Consider the following 13,558-nt stretch of genomic DNA (forward strand, 5'->3'; position numbering starts at 1 on the left):
ACCCACGAACCAATATGGCCATCCTGAATGGAGAGTAATATTATACTGTTACCTGCCCCTATACAATACCGCAGGATTGAATGTGGTAACGTAATAAAATTATAATGATATGGCGTGCTTTCTGTAATGGGAAGCCTATAGTTATTAGTTAGTAGCCAACTCACTTCAAATACAATTGCACGGGAAAACGTCGATTAAAGAAAGTACGTAATTGGAAAAGTTTGAAATTTTGAAACACAGCATTTTTACGAGTGACATGCTAACTGCCGCATTACTATTATGACCTTATAAAACGCAAGTAAATTAAGTGCAACCGACTTGGGCCTGACACAACGGCGAGCATTAAATTATGTTGGCAAAATGTCGTGTTGTTTCCCGCAGTAAGAAGTTGACATTAAAAAAGAAAAGCCACAAAAAAAAACAACGCAAGAAGCAACGAAACAAACGTCAGTAGAAGGTGGAACTGTGCCGTGCATTTGTCACAGTGATGTTAGCGTTTTCGGGACGTTTCACTTTGTAACGGAACCTAAGTAGTATAAGTATGAATAGTACAGATAAGCTTAATTACCTCCATTTTTTATTAGTTTTTAATTGATTGAGAAAATAATAACAGGTAGACAGAAATCAATTCAATAGTACCAATGAATGGCTTCTCAAATTGCTCAGCGGAAAAGAAGCGTCAGGACGTGACTTTTTTTGTACACTTAACCTCCTTCGGCGCTCTAGGGTCGAATATTACTTGTGTGCATCAATACGGCTCCTGTTGTATTTATCTATTACTAAGATTATGTGGAAGTGTATTTACGTGAAAATTTTATACGGTTTTTAGGAAATTCAGTAAGCCAGCATTTTATAGGGAGGACCTTAGAAACGAAATTAACACCGATTTAATTATTCAACAATTTCAGGTGAATGATTGTTGTCGGCTTTGAGGCGTTTGAATAAATTAAAACTTTGCCGATGTTCCTTTTCTTAGATTAGTAATTTATTATATTCAAATAGACAGCTGTAAAATCAATCAGGAACGCTTCTATTAAATTAATGATAGGCTTCTGTAAGCTTTCAGTGTTTATTTTTATAAAACAGTGAATAATTACTCACATGCAATTTGCAGAAAGCCCACCATTGAAAAAATCGACAAATCACTTGAAAATTAAACACCCTAGTCAAGAAAAGCTAATCCAAGTAACGCTTTACATAAATGTTCTCGCATGCGGCGTGCCAATAAAACGTTGGGAAATTAACATGAGTTTCGTTGAAGTGGAAAGAAAAGTTGCGTTCAGCCGGCGCAACCGTGCAAAGAAACAGTGAAATAGAAAATGAACGAAAAAAAGAAAAGCTAATTGCAACCTCCACTGAATACCGGCTATTGAAATTAAACGCAGGTAGCTCTCAACTCAAGTCCGAGAACTTTCATTGAAAAGCTCTGTTCTCGACTTTTAGCTCTCTGCAGGGGTTGGAGAATAACCTAATTGCTTTCTAAATTTTAGTAAGTGTGCGACTTTATTATTTTCGGTAATTCAAATGAAAAATTAGGCCAAGCATTGAACGACGTAAACGTTTGCCAGCATAGCGAATATACGTTGTTCTAAATTTTTAGTGTAATTTTTAAGCCTAATGGATGTATCAATTTCAAAATTTTTTCAATAATGCTAAAATCAACCACTTTTGCGCAAGCAATGCGAGTAAAAAATACGTTCGCAACTTTAAGATGTGGTTTGTGATAAATTAATTTTATATCTGAAACTATTCGCCTTAATTTACAAAAAAACTTTAATTTTGGTTTGTTGCCCACAATTATTATTCAACCAAATACATTACCAATAAAACGTTACCGCAGGATGTAAAATCCCACGTTTCTGTATATTAGAGCATTACAGTTTAAAAAATTGGATACCTTAATTTCCGTTCATGATGCCTGTCTTTGTGTTTCCTCCCATGTTCACTCCTTGTCTTCTCAAAAAGACTCTTCACGCAGCATTTTCAAAGATGACAAGCTCTTTTTTTCTCAAATTAATAAAAAATTATGAAAAGTTTTGACTCGGTTCCGATAGAGTAGAATTTTTCTTCCACTGCCCACAAGGCAGCGATGGATCAGAGTGAGGAGGAGCGCGGAGTACGAGAGACGGGATGCAAGGAAAGGGTAAAAAGAGGAGAGAAAGGGGTGGGTCGGAACGGGGATGGAGACTGTCGCCGTGTCACCGCCGAGCAGTTTTGAGTGAAGCCTGCACCGCCACCCCCTCCCCGTCTGGGCAGACGGAGACAAGTCCTAATCAATACCCTGGACGGAGCCTCACACAATTCCGATGGTGAAAAGTATCGGCGCTGCAGTGGAGACGGTAGGCGGCAGAGTCGGTGGGCGGTGCAGCGGGCGCAGTGGGCGCCTCGAGGGCTCTCACTGCCTCAGCCCATTGTGGGGAGGATAATTGAAATGCTGGGTGGAAATCGTTTTGACGGAGGTCTCTTCAAAAATCTCATTTCAATCAGAAGACGTTTTTGTTTTCTATTTTTGCCAACTTTTGAAGTTTCAAATAGGTACAATAATATACTTCAAAAGCAATGTGTAAGTCGCAGGTCTTCGGAAACGTATTGCGAAAAAACACTAAAGTTAGTATTAGAAATAAGAAGCTTATCAAAGAATGATCTTCCGGATAGTAAATTCTATAATTTGAGTTACTTTTTTTATTAAAATACTGCTTCTTAAGGTAGAACTTTAACGCTGGTTTCAGGTATTGATCGCAATTCAATCTAAAGCTGAAACGGGAAAAGAATCGTTAAAATTCTAAAAGTAGTCGATTTGGTACTGTTGGTCGTTAATCAAATGTTACGATGTTCAAAACAACCGAATATGGTATTGCGTAATAGCAAAATGTAATTGTAATTCACAATTACATACCATCATATTATTATCATATAAACATTCGGTAACTCTTTAGATGAATAGATCGACCAGATAATATGATTCAATTCATTATTTTGATTTTAAATTTCAAATTTTTTTAGTTGTAAAAGTTTCATGGTCAAAAAAATTTTTTTTTTAATCCATTGATGAATTTTTGATTAAAAATTTTTGAGTTAAAAACTTTTTCAAACTATTTTTAGAGACCAGTGATGAATCCTCGGAAAGTGCATTTCCACAAGATATGACAAACGTTGACAGGGAGGACGACTACTGCACCCTCTTGGGGATACGGGGGTAGGATGAGGTGATGAATGGGAGGTGGGAAGATACTGTGGGGGGAGGTGAGAGGGTGGTAAAGGTGAACTTAAGGTAAAGGATTGTAATGGGTTCACGAATAAAAAAAAATAAAAAAAATATTTTCAATTAGACGGGATTGCTTCACGCCCTTTAATGTATGTAAAATGGATAAGTTTGGAATAGTCAATATTATTTCTCGAAATCTTCGGTATATAACAGAATTCTTTTTTAATCTGATGTAACAAAATTCTCGAACGATGGGCTCCGGCGTAATGAAGTGCAATTTAACTATTGTGGATTTTCTGGGACGAGGCAACTATTTTTTGCTTCGTGTGTTGTGTAGATTTGAAATTCAGCTCATTTCCGGTAAGTTCATTAGCCATAAAATTGATGTATTTGCATCCAAATTGTTCAGTCAGCAATCGAGCAAAATAGAAATTTGAAAACTTATACAAAAAAAATTCAAAAACACTATTCAGAAAATTAGTAATGACCATTTTGACTGAATTCTGTTTTTTCCCAAAAAGGTTAAAAAATTACAAATAAAAAGTTTCCTAAATGTAGAGTTGTCACCTCAAGAGAAGGAGACGAGTGTCGGAACTATCAAAGTCCTCGATCACAGTCAAGATGCCATCCATCGGATAACCGTCTGGAGGACATCGCTCAAGTGGCCCATCAGACGCCTTCACTGGGACAATGACGGGTGACACCGAGACACCGCTCGGCTCCCTCCAGACCTTGGTGTGATGTCTGTGGGACAGTGGGGTGCAACCAACCCGATAACTAGAACTCGAGCATTCTAACGGTTAAAAGTTAGTTTTGAAGTACATACAAACTTTTTTTGTGGTGGGATAACTTATTCTGTAAAACTTAAAATTGCAATATTTAACCATTGAAGACAATATTAACCCCTCTCAAATATAAACGTGAATCAGAAAAGACAGAAAAATATATAAAAATGGATATATATTTATCCAAAACGCTATCCAGATTACAAAATAATTTGGCAGAATTTTGATGTAATTTCAGCCAAAAAATATGTGCTAAGAAAATGAGGATAATGTTGGTAGTTTTTAATTGAAGTATGACATAATTAAAGATTTAAAGATTTAAAAACGCAGATTGATGTGATCAAATAAGCTCAGTTTTTCTGTCTTTATTGTTCGTTTGAGCGTGGTTAACATTTTCTTCAATGATTAAATACTAAGGACGGGTTGATTCAGAGAATTTAAACAATTCTTGAATTTCGGTTCCACGATAATTCCTCAAAATGACAATTCAACACACCTATAAAAACTGCTATAAAGTTATGAAAAATGATGAAACAAAAACTAGGTAACTATTTAACCTAAATTAATTAATAGGTTACATATATAACTATTTTACCTAGTTTTTGTTTCATTACTTTTAATAACTCTATAGCACTTTTTATAGGTGTGTTGAATTGTCATTTTGATGAGTCATCCGGACACCAGTTTATTCGTGGGGGTTGTTTATAACTTAATTATGTATAATTTAAAAATAGTTCAAGTATGTAATGTGTGTGTTTCCACAAATATCTTTTAGTCAATTTATGTGGAAAATAAAAAATATATATATTTTTTTTAAATAATAATAAATCCGACTTACATGCAACATACGTCAAAATAAACATGTGCGTTTTCTTGAAATTATATTTGATATATCTACAATTCAGGAAGGTAATTAATTATTTCTAACTAACCATTCTAATGTACAATGAATTACTTTACTTTTATGAACTCGAAATAGTGAACATTTTGAAATGCAAATGAGTGCTCAATTATATGAAAAGTGTCCAGAAAGATTGGAGACATCTGCAGCAAGGGCTGGGGTGGGGGCGGGGGTAGGTTGGTTAGGTGGTCGGGTGGGCTAGACACAGGAGCAGGCCACGTCATTCCACAGGAGAAGGAAACGGCTCAGACAGACAGACAGACAGAAACAGAAGCTGCTATCAGGTAATATCACCTGGCGGAACAAGAAATGCACTTCAGATATAATATCTTCCCCTTTCTAGGCGGACGCGGCGTATTCCAATTTTCATAGCCTTATCTATCTACGAATTGATGCGCTGTGTGCTTTGCTGAATTGAAAACGAAGGATATATAAAGATCTATCATAGGCAGACAATCGTGTTTATCTGAGCGATGCACATCTCTTTCAAGTATCGCTAGCATTGTTACGTTTTTCCTAATAATAGTTTAGTATAAATACTACTGTGTTAAGAGTTCATACCTATTTTAACCTAGGATGTTCACAAAGCACTCTTTTCAGGGTGAAATACCTAAAACCAAAAAAAAAAAAACCTAGGATGTTCTGATCGTACAGTATAATATATCATGAAAACGTCAAAAAACAAGTCCTTTTTCAAATTCGTCCTCAAATTTGAATATATTTAAAGGACTCTTTGGCAGAAGAGACTGAGAATGTCCAAGGTGCAAGGATTCTACATACACATCAACATCGTCTAGGGACGTCGACAGGAAGGTTCGGGCTTAGGGAGGGGGTGAGGTAGCAACCCCCCTTTTGGCTCAGCCGTCACCTCTTTGTCGATGGAACTTTTGTACGTGACGTCAAAGTTTCAAAATAAAATAGAAAAAAACACATATAAAATCCCGAAGCGATGGGCGCTTTATTTAAAGCAAGCGGGCGCCCACCGAGTTTGTACGAGTAGTTCCCCATTTAAACTTTGTATTCACGATACTTTCATACTACCTACTACATACACATACACCTTGGGGATTACTGGCCTCGAGGAGCTGCAAAGAAGCGGATTTAATGCGTTTCCAGTAAATAATTAACTGGATTTGACTTTGGCGAACATGGACGCTGATTTTCAGACTTTTAAGGACGATTTTTGTTTACATTTAATTGGACTTCATTGAAAATTTACTTAATAAAACCGGGAAAAAGAAAACTAGTCAACTAAATTATTGTTAATAACCTAGCATCTCTATTAGGGTAGTCAGTTTTTATTTCAAACGTCCTTTTGGTGGAGTCATGAGTTGAAACTGACGGACAGACCACTGTACAGGGGGTGAGGGATAAGGACAACGAACGTACCGGGAATCTCGCCTCCCTGCAGATGCACCTCCTGCCTTCCCACGCCTTTAAAACGAATGACTGACAAAGTAAAGTGCGGCACTGAAAACCTGGGGACCTATTCATGAAACACTTGAAGAGACAGCTTTGCCGTTGTTTTTCAGGAACGTTTTCAAAACGTATTGTTAATATAACAGTTATACGCAATAAAAAATTGACCGAGCTTTAAGAACGTCGTAAAAATCAGAAATCGATTTGAAACACAATATTTTAAATCCTGCTCAGTCTAGTTCTAATCATTTACAATAATGTGTCAACAGGAAGACATTTATTTTTTAAATCTTCAAGAATAATGTATTATGTATGGATATTTTTTTTTACACCATATCAACACTTCAAAATCCCCAAAGAAGAATTTGGTGCCTATCACTGTTCAAAATATTGAGAGATATGTGATTGAGGGAACCGATATATTTAATGGGCAGAAGAAACATATTTTTAGATACATCTGTTTGAATTTCACTTTTGTGTTCGTGAATGAAAGGATACAAAACATGGAAGCAGAAATTAACTTCCCGTTCCCGACGTCTGATCGAGATGAAACTCGGCAAATAGGCTCGTTGTCTATGACAATGCATTCTATCATGTTGTTAAAATCACGGATACGTACACGTTTCTCTGAAATTGGATGACATTACAGAAGTTGATATACCAAATAAACGTCCGTCCTACCCAATTGGAATTTGGCTCAGTTGTTGGCGCGATTGACTCCAGTCCCTGCGAAGTAGGGTTCAATCATCAGTCAAAACAAAAAAATTAATGAATATTTAAGTAAACCTATTGATAAATATTTTTTTATATTAATTCCACACAGGAGGCCCTGAAGAAAATAATTTCCCAAAAAAAATATTTTCGGATGGCTAAAACTTATGAGATACCTTAATATAATGTACCACGGAATTGCATATCTTTAAAAGGTCTACAGAAAAATCTAAGTAAGAATATGTCTATCTCCTAAGGATAACCTCCAATAACGCCGGGTACACGTCAGCTATTTTCTCAATAATTTAGATTGAAGTTCACTCATGTAATATCTTTGGAAGTAAGGAATCGAATCCAGTCGAGTAGCGGGTATTTGTAGTGACGGCGCATCACATTTATTTGTTCGTTTGATGGTTGTGGTCGGTGTTAAGTTTGCAGTTTACCTTCATGTGTTTAAATAATTTTTAATATGCTCTCAGACATATGGCGAAGAAGTTATAAAAATTAAAACGCCAAGTGTTTTTCAAAGTATATCAACCTAAGTTATTATATCAAGGTACTCGTTTATGCAGGATTGTCATAAAAAAGGTACTTGTTTATGTAGGTTGCCATAAAAGGTACCTTTTATGCAGGATTGCCATAAAAAATAATTAGTTGTAATGTATACATGGTATCATCAAAAAGATTCAATCATTCCGGTCAGTGGTTGAGTGGGCATAGCGCTTGGGTCTCACCCGAGCGTCGCGTGTTCGATTCCTCGGCTGGCTAAGTCCTCCATCACAACACAAGCAACATTTTCGGCTTTCTGTGGTGGCAGTAGGAGATTTTCAAACATTGTTGGGTTATTCGTAACCTGGGAATGTTTGTCTTTCTTTTAAAAAAAATAAAAAAATAATAATAATAATAATAATTTTAACTTAACTTCAATAACATAATTTATCGTACATTTTGTTTTATCTAGCACTTATACAATCTCTAACTAACGATATTTAACACCCACGTGGAAAGAATTCTATTTATAATAATTATTTAGATTTACACTCAAAATGTCATGCACACATTTGTAAAGAACAACTGTGTAAATTTTTTAGGGAAAATATGTTAAAAAGGTACAATTACAATAAGTGAATGCAAAAGTAAGTCACATGGTCTGCAAGAGCGCCTTATGATTAAGTACAGTTACTTTTTCCATCCCACCACCGAGGAAGCTGCGGGTGGTCCGAGCTATGGGTGGAAAAGTGGGAGGAAAGGGTGGGTTGGTGAAATGTGGGAGGGGTTTAGGGGTTTTGTGGGGGCGGGCAAGGACGCCCACCCCGTCTCATGTGTTAAAGTGAACGACTACAAAAGAGAATTTTAAATACCTTCAGTGTCGGTACCAGGATTGCAGAAAATGGAAAGAGCAACGCGTTCACACCCCGACGTAAATAGGCGAGGGTAAATTAATGAAGTACGTACTTCAATAAGCACAAGGGTTAAAGGATTTTTAGCGACGTGGCTGACACGTTTAAAGATAGATATTGTGTTTAAGTGATCTTAGCCGATGCACGACGTTAAAGAGACAAAGCGTAGGTCCTGACAACATGATCTAGTTGCAAAGTACGGTGTGAAGATAATACTTTTAATAATTTTCCGGATTTAGTTGTGTTTTCAACTTATAAAACACTTATTTATAATTCACATGAAAGAAGTATAAACTGTAATATGGTCATGCTAAAAAAATATATTTAAATGACATAATTATAAATCTTCACATCACTTGCCCTTTAAATATGTCAACTAATCTACAAACGATGTCAACCCGCCCGAGGAAGATACTCTACGTTCCTACCTTCGAATTACAAGTCAAAAGTCCACACATCCCTTTAATCCTTTGGCGATAATGACAAGAACTATTCTACTTTCACCTTTATCATAATCCGTTTGAAGCGGGCCCATATCACATTTCACATGTTTACTATTTTAATCCCCGGTATCAGAGGCGATCGTGAAATAAAAGGGCACGGCATCACGAATAAAGGCCCACTCGCCTCCAAGGGGCAGGTCACTTTTATCCCTCGGGGGGTCACTTTGACTGTCTGGTGTCACCAGCAGACCACCTGGCCAAGTGTATCGTGTATTGTTTCTCTTTGCACGTGAGTGACGTAGCTTTTCGTCGGGTATGACTAGTTAATTAATATTCTGTTTTATTAAAGATAATAAAATTCTAATTTGAATTGACTTTCGATTTTCGATTTATGAGTGTAATGTTCAATTCAATCAATTTTACTGAATTTAAACATTAGTCCGACTGTAAAAAATAGCGATATCACCAAATGAACTACTATGGAAAGTAAGTCCAACTAAAAAAATAATTATTTCCTCCACTTATTAAATAATCAAGTTCTAAATATTGTACATACGTAACATTCTACACGCTCTTGCCGTTCGTGGCACGGTCAACCAAATCCTGGGTAAAAAGCAGATCTGTCTCAAACACACAAGGCACAGTTGATGACCTGTCAGGACTCGGGGAAGGGGTGCAGACTGGCGTTGAGGGGTGGGGGAGTAAAGAAGCCGGACGTCGCACGCCCAGAGAGGAATTCGAGTACTCTAGAAACCCACATATTAATATGTCATTCAAAACGCTCTAGTAGTAAAAAAGCCCCTCTCAAATCTACCTTAGAATTATAGAAAAGTAAAAATACCCTTTCCCGGTTTCTAAAGTTGTTAAAATACTCGTATTGCTAATTTCGTAAGTCTCTGAACGAAGCCTTAAATGTCGCACGGGGAGAGTTAGGTAAAGGTAGGTAAAACACATTATTAAGGTAATGAAATGCTAAATGCCAAAGCGAAATGACAGTGGTTGTGTTCTTTTAAAGGCGACTGTTAAATTATCAACGCGTTTTGTTAATCGTTTTGACATTTGTTTCGTTCTAGAAAATTTTATGGTTGACATAATAAATACGCCACATAACTTGATGAAAGCAGTTAGAGTGGAAAATGATTCCCACTTTAGAACAAAAAATCGTAAATCTTAAAACAACTTACAGAAAACGTTCATTGTATTTCTTTACGCCTGAAAGCTCGCTCACTTACCTGAAAGAAAAAAAAACATTTTGTTAAGAAATATTTGAACGTATTAATTTTACTAGAGTACATATATCTACCTATTCTTTTGTAATTTAAAAAAAAACCATCACAAAATCTTCTTCGCATTTACACAACAAGGCATTTTGCAAGTTGGCAGTGTAACGATACTAATTCTCCGACTTTTAAAATCCACAAATATTTCTTTACGAGGGGGTATACAAATGTCTTTCAAACAGGGGTCGGGGGATGTTATTTTATGGACCGATATTTACGAAACAGACGCTACCTGTCTACGTTCGTGGAGGCTTTGTGTAGAAAAAATGTCATTACATCGGGCTGAGCTACTTACTACTAGAGCGAAATTGTGTTTTTTAAGCAGGCCATTCGGATTCCGCGCATGAATGTGAAGCAAGCAGTCTAGGGACTCTTCGACGCGATTGTCTACAGAACACGGCGGAGCGGATCTGACGACATAGCACTAGTACCTAGCTGCTAGCTGCTGGCTGCTACGAGCTACGAGCACAGAGCTACGCCAGCGTGGCCGTAGCCAACAGAATATATCTCCAAGTAGGTAGGTACTCGTATAGCTACTGGGATCAATATCGCGTGGTTACAGATTGTGTTTTTGAAGTGTGATGAGCAAGCTGTGGGTTGACGGAATTCTCGATGATTACATTTTTTTTTTAAATTGTATAAATTTTAACGAAGCACTGTTTTAGACTCTCAATCAAGTTTTTACCGGGTTTTTACTGAGTTCTATTCTTCCATCATCAAATTTGAATTTTTTTGCGTTCGCAAAAAAATAATTGCGTAGGTAACTGGGTCGTTTATTTCAATGCGCAAATATTTGCAAGTTACCTAGTTAATAATTATTCTTGTTTTCTTTTAATGGATACTTAACTCAATCAATCGAATAGCAAAAATATTCTTTGAAACTTTTAAAAATAGTAGCAAAAACTATTTAATGTCGTCTTGCGGCTGTTGTCGAGAAAGTCCCATAAAATCGTAGAGACGGTTGTAAACCAGCATTTTCTATTTGGATTTAAACGTGATTGTAAACACTTAGTAAGTGATGGCTACAGAAACCCTATTTCTAAAAGTTAGGTTCATTTCTTTTCGCGACATTGCTACAATTTATACCTTTTAATCTCCAACCGAAGGATGTTTCTTGCCTTTTTTTGTTATTGTTCGGCACTTTGCATTACTTTATTCCGAAACGCAAAGACTAATTTTCCAATTGGAAGTTCTCCTTGAAACTTAACATTACCTACGTGATCAGAATAAAGAGACAAGTACGGGCAGCTCATTGTAATACGATGGCGAAAATAAAAATGTCTCCTTTTTTCAGTGCCAATCTGCAATCTTTTATCAAAATAGTAAACTTTATAACAAAGTCGTTATTCTACCAAAAATACATAATTCTACATGAAACACTAGATCACAGATTCGGCTAAAAATACGTACTTCTACTAGGTATGTGCTATATCCCCACCTACATCTTCTCGATTTCCTTCTAATTCCAACTACTTCTAGCCTAACAACATTCCCGAATTCGGGGTGCCTTAGTCTCCCTGGCCCCTGACTTTTCTCATTAAAAATAAAATTAAATCAATTTTTTTTAATTTTTCACTATCCCAAACTAAAATAAATGATTATTTAGATGAATGGAGATATTTAGATTAATATAAGTGAAATAGCGTCTAAAAATACCTTTATTATAATATGTAGTTAATACATTATATAAAGTAGCTGTCAAAGGTTATTATAATATGTAGTTAATACATTATATAAAGTAGCTGTCAAAGGTTATTATCAGTAAAAATCAATAACATGTTTTGAAATATTTATAAACTTTCGAAAAACAGGAAACTTGACGCACACAACTAAAGAAAGAGTTCGAAAAATCAATAAAAATAATAAAACAATGAATCTTCAGCTTAATTGTCATCTCGGCTAAAAAGTTACCACATGTCATCAGTAAACATCACCCATCAGTCGTAAACTGAAGCCATATCTGTAATTACACATTCAGGCATTCTTTAAAAGGTTGACAAATGGCTCAGGTTTCCGAGGAAACTTTAAATAAAGAACACATCAAAAAGAAGACTGACGGCAATTTTTAATCACTTATTCAAAACATTTAAAAAAGCGTTAATAATTAAGAATACATTTGCCATAAAATTCATTGAGTTATCTCTTTTACCATCTGCTGGAGATCCCCTCGAACGAAATACAACCTTAATCCATTCTTCAAAATAAATTAATGTTGATAATAAAATAAATAAATGTTTTGTCTTGTTTAATAATTTCTGCAATGTTCTGTGACTTTTCAGCCTTAAATTGTAATCAAAATAACTTATTTATTTGATTCTTCGTATCGATGACAGTTAATTTAATATAAATATGTATCCTATTTCAGCACGCCTTAATTTATGTGGCATTTTTGTGGAATCCAAAGATCAAAAATAATTTCGCGGGGAACATAAAATCGGTTTGCCAATAATTTACACGAGGTTTCTTTAAAATACAATTTGGTTTTATCAGATTCATAAATGCGTGTTCATTTTTGATTAGTCTTAAAATGAATAAAAATGGTTTGCTGTATTTATGTATTTTATTTTTATATTAACCTCACACAGGATTTCCCTCAGAGCCTATGTCATCTTTGTGGATGCTGTGAGGGGGTATCTTTAAGGAGAAGAAGAAGAAGGGGAAGTTCAGGTAAGAAAAATGGAATGGGTCGGAACTAAGGATCCGTGTGTCTAGGAGTGACGTATAAATATATCCCTTCCGCTGTGGCACAAGGCAATGGGTCTAGAGGCCAGATGGAGAGGTCAAAGGGTTTCCCAAACCATCCTCTCCCGATCTGGCATGCCACACAGGTGGTGAGCAGGCGAATCCTGAACACACCTCACCCGATGAACGAGGGCACACCTGCTAAATTATCAAACGTAGCGAACCACTTGAGCTGACCCATGGCAGAAGTGTTGGTTATCTAATAAATTGTTCCCGGGGCGGCGGTACCCAGGCCCGCCTCCCAAATTGTTATTTGGGATGGTACGATGCTCTGTAGGGAACCCGCTTGCACAGCGCCTTATTATTTAGACTTCCGGGCTTCAATACTTATTGTATGTGAAAGATGAATGAAACAATACATTTATGTGTGCATTTTGATAAGGGATTATCTTGAAATTAAAAATCCTGATGCAGTGTAACTCGGTTTAGATTTATTTATTAGGCAATACAAACATGTCAACCGGCGTGCCTTTACAGCGCTAGAAAGTGATCCGCTCTAGAATAATTTTGCTAACAAACTATTTCCAGAACAACCACACAGCTTTATCTTAAAACACCCCTTGCTAAATTCACATTCAAACATCACCTGTTACATTACAATAGTATTTAGACCCTTGTTTAAATTAATTGTTATTTAATTTATATGTATTTGTAAGAAACAAACTTCTGATA

General features: G+C 36.1%; 1 protein-coding gene across 3 annotated transcripts in view; it reads right to left on the reverse strand.

Annotated features, from left to right (window-relative positions):
- Window positions 1–13,558, reverse strand: part of LOC149421681 (protein tiptop-like) — a 480,936-nt gene that overhangs the window by 159,802 nt on the left and 307,576 nt on the right. The window lies entirely within an intron of this gene.

Source organism: Hesperophylax consimilis, chromosome 8 (assembly GCF_061612785.1).
Source record: "Hesperophylax consimilis isolate HC1 chromosome 8, BYU_Hcon_1.0, whole genome shotgun sequence".
NCBI classification, from domain to species: domain Eukaryota; kingdom Metazoa; phylum Arthropoda; class Insecta; order Trichoptera; family Limnephilidae; genus Hesperophylax; species Hesperophylax consimilis.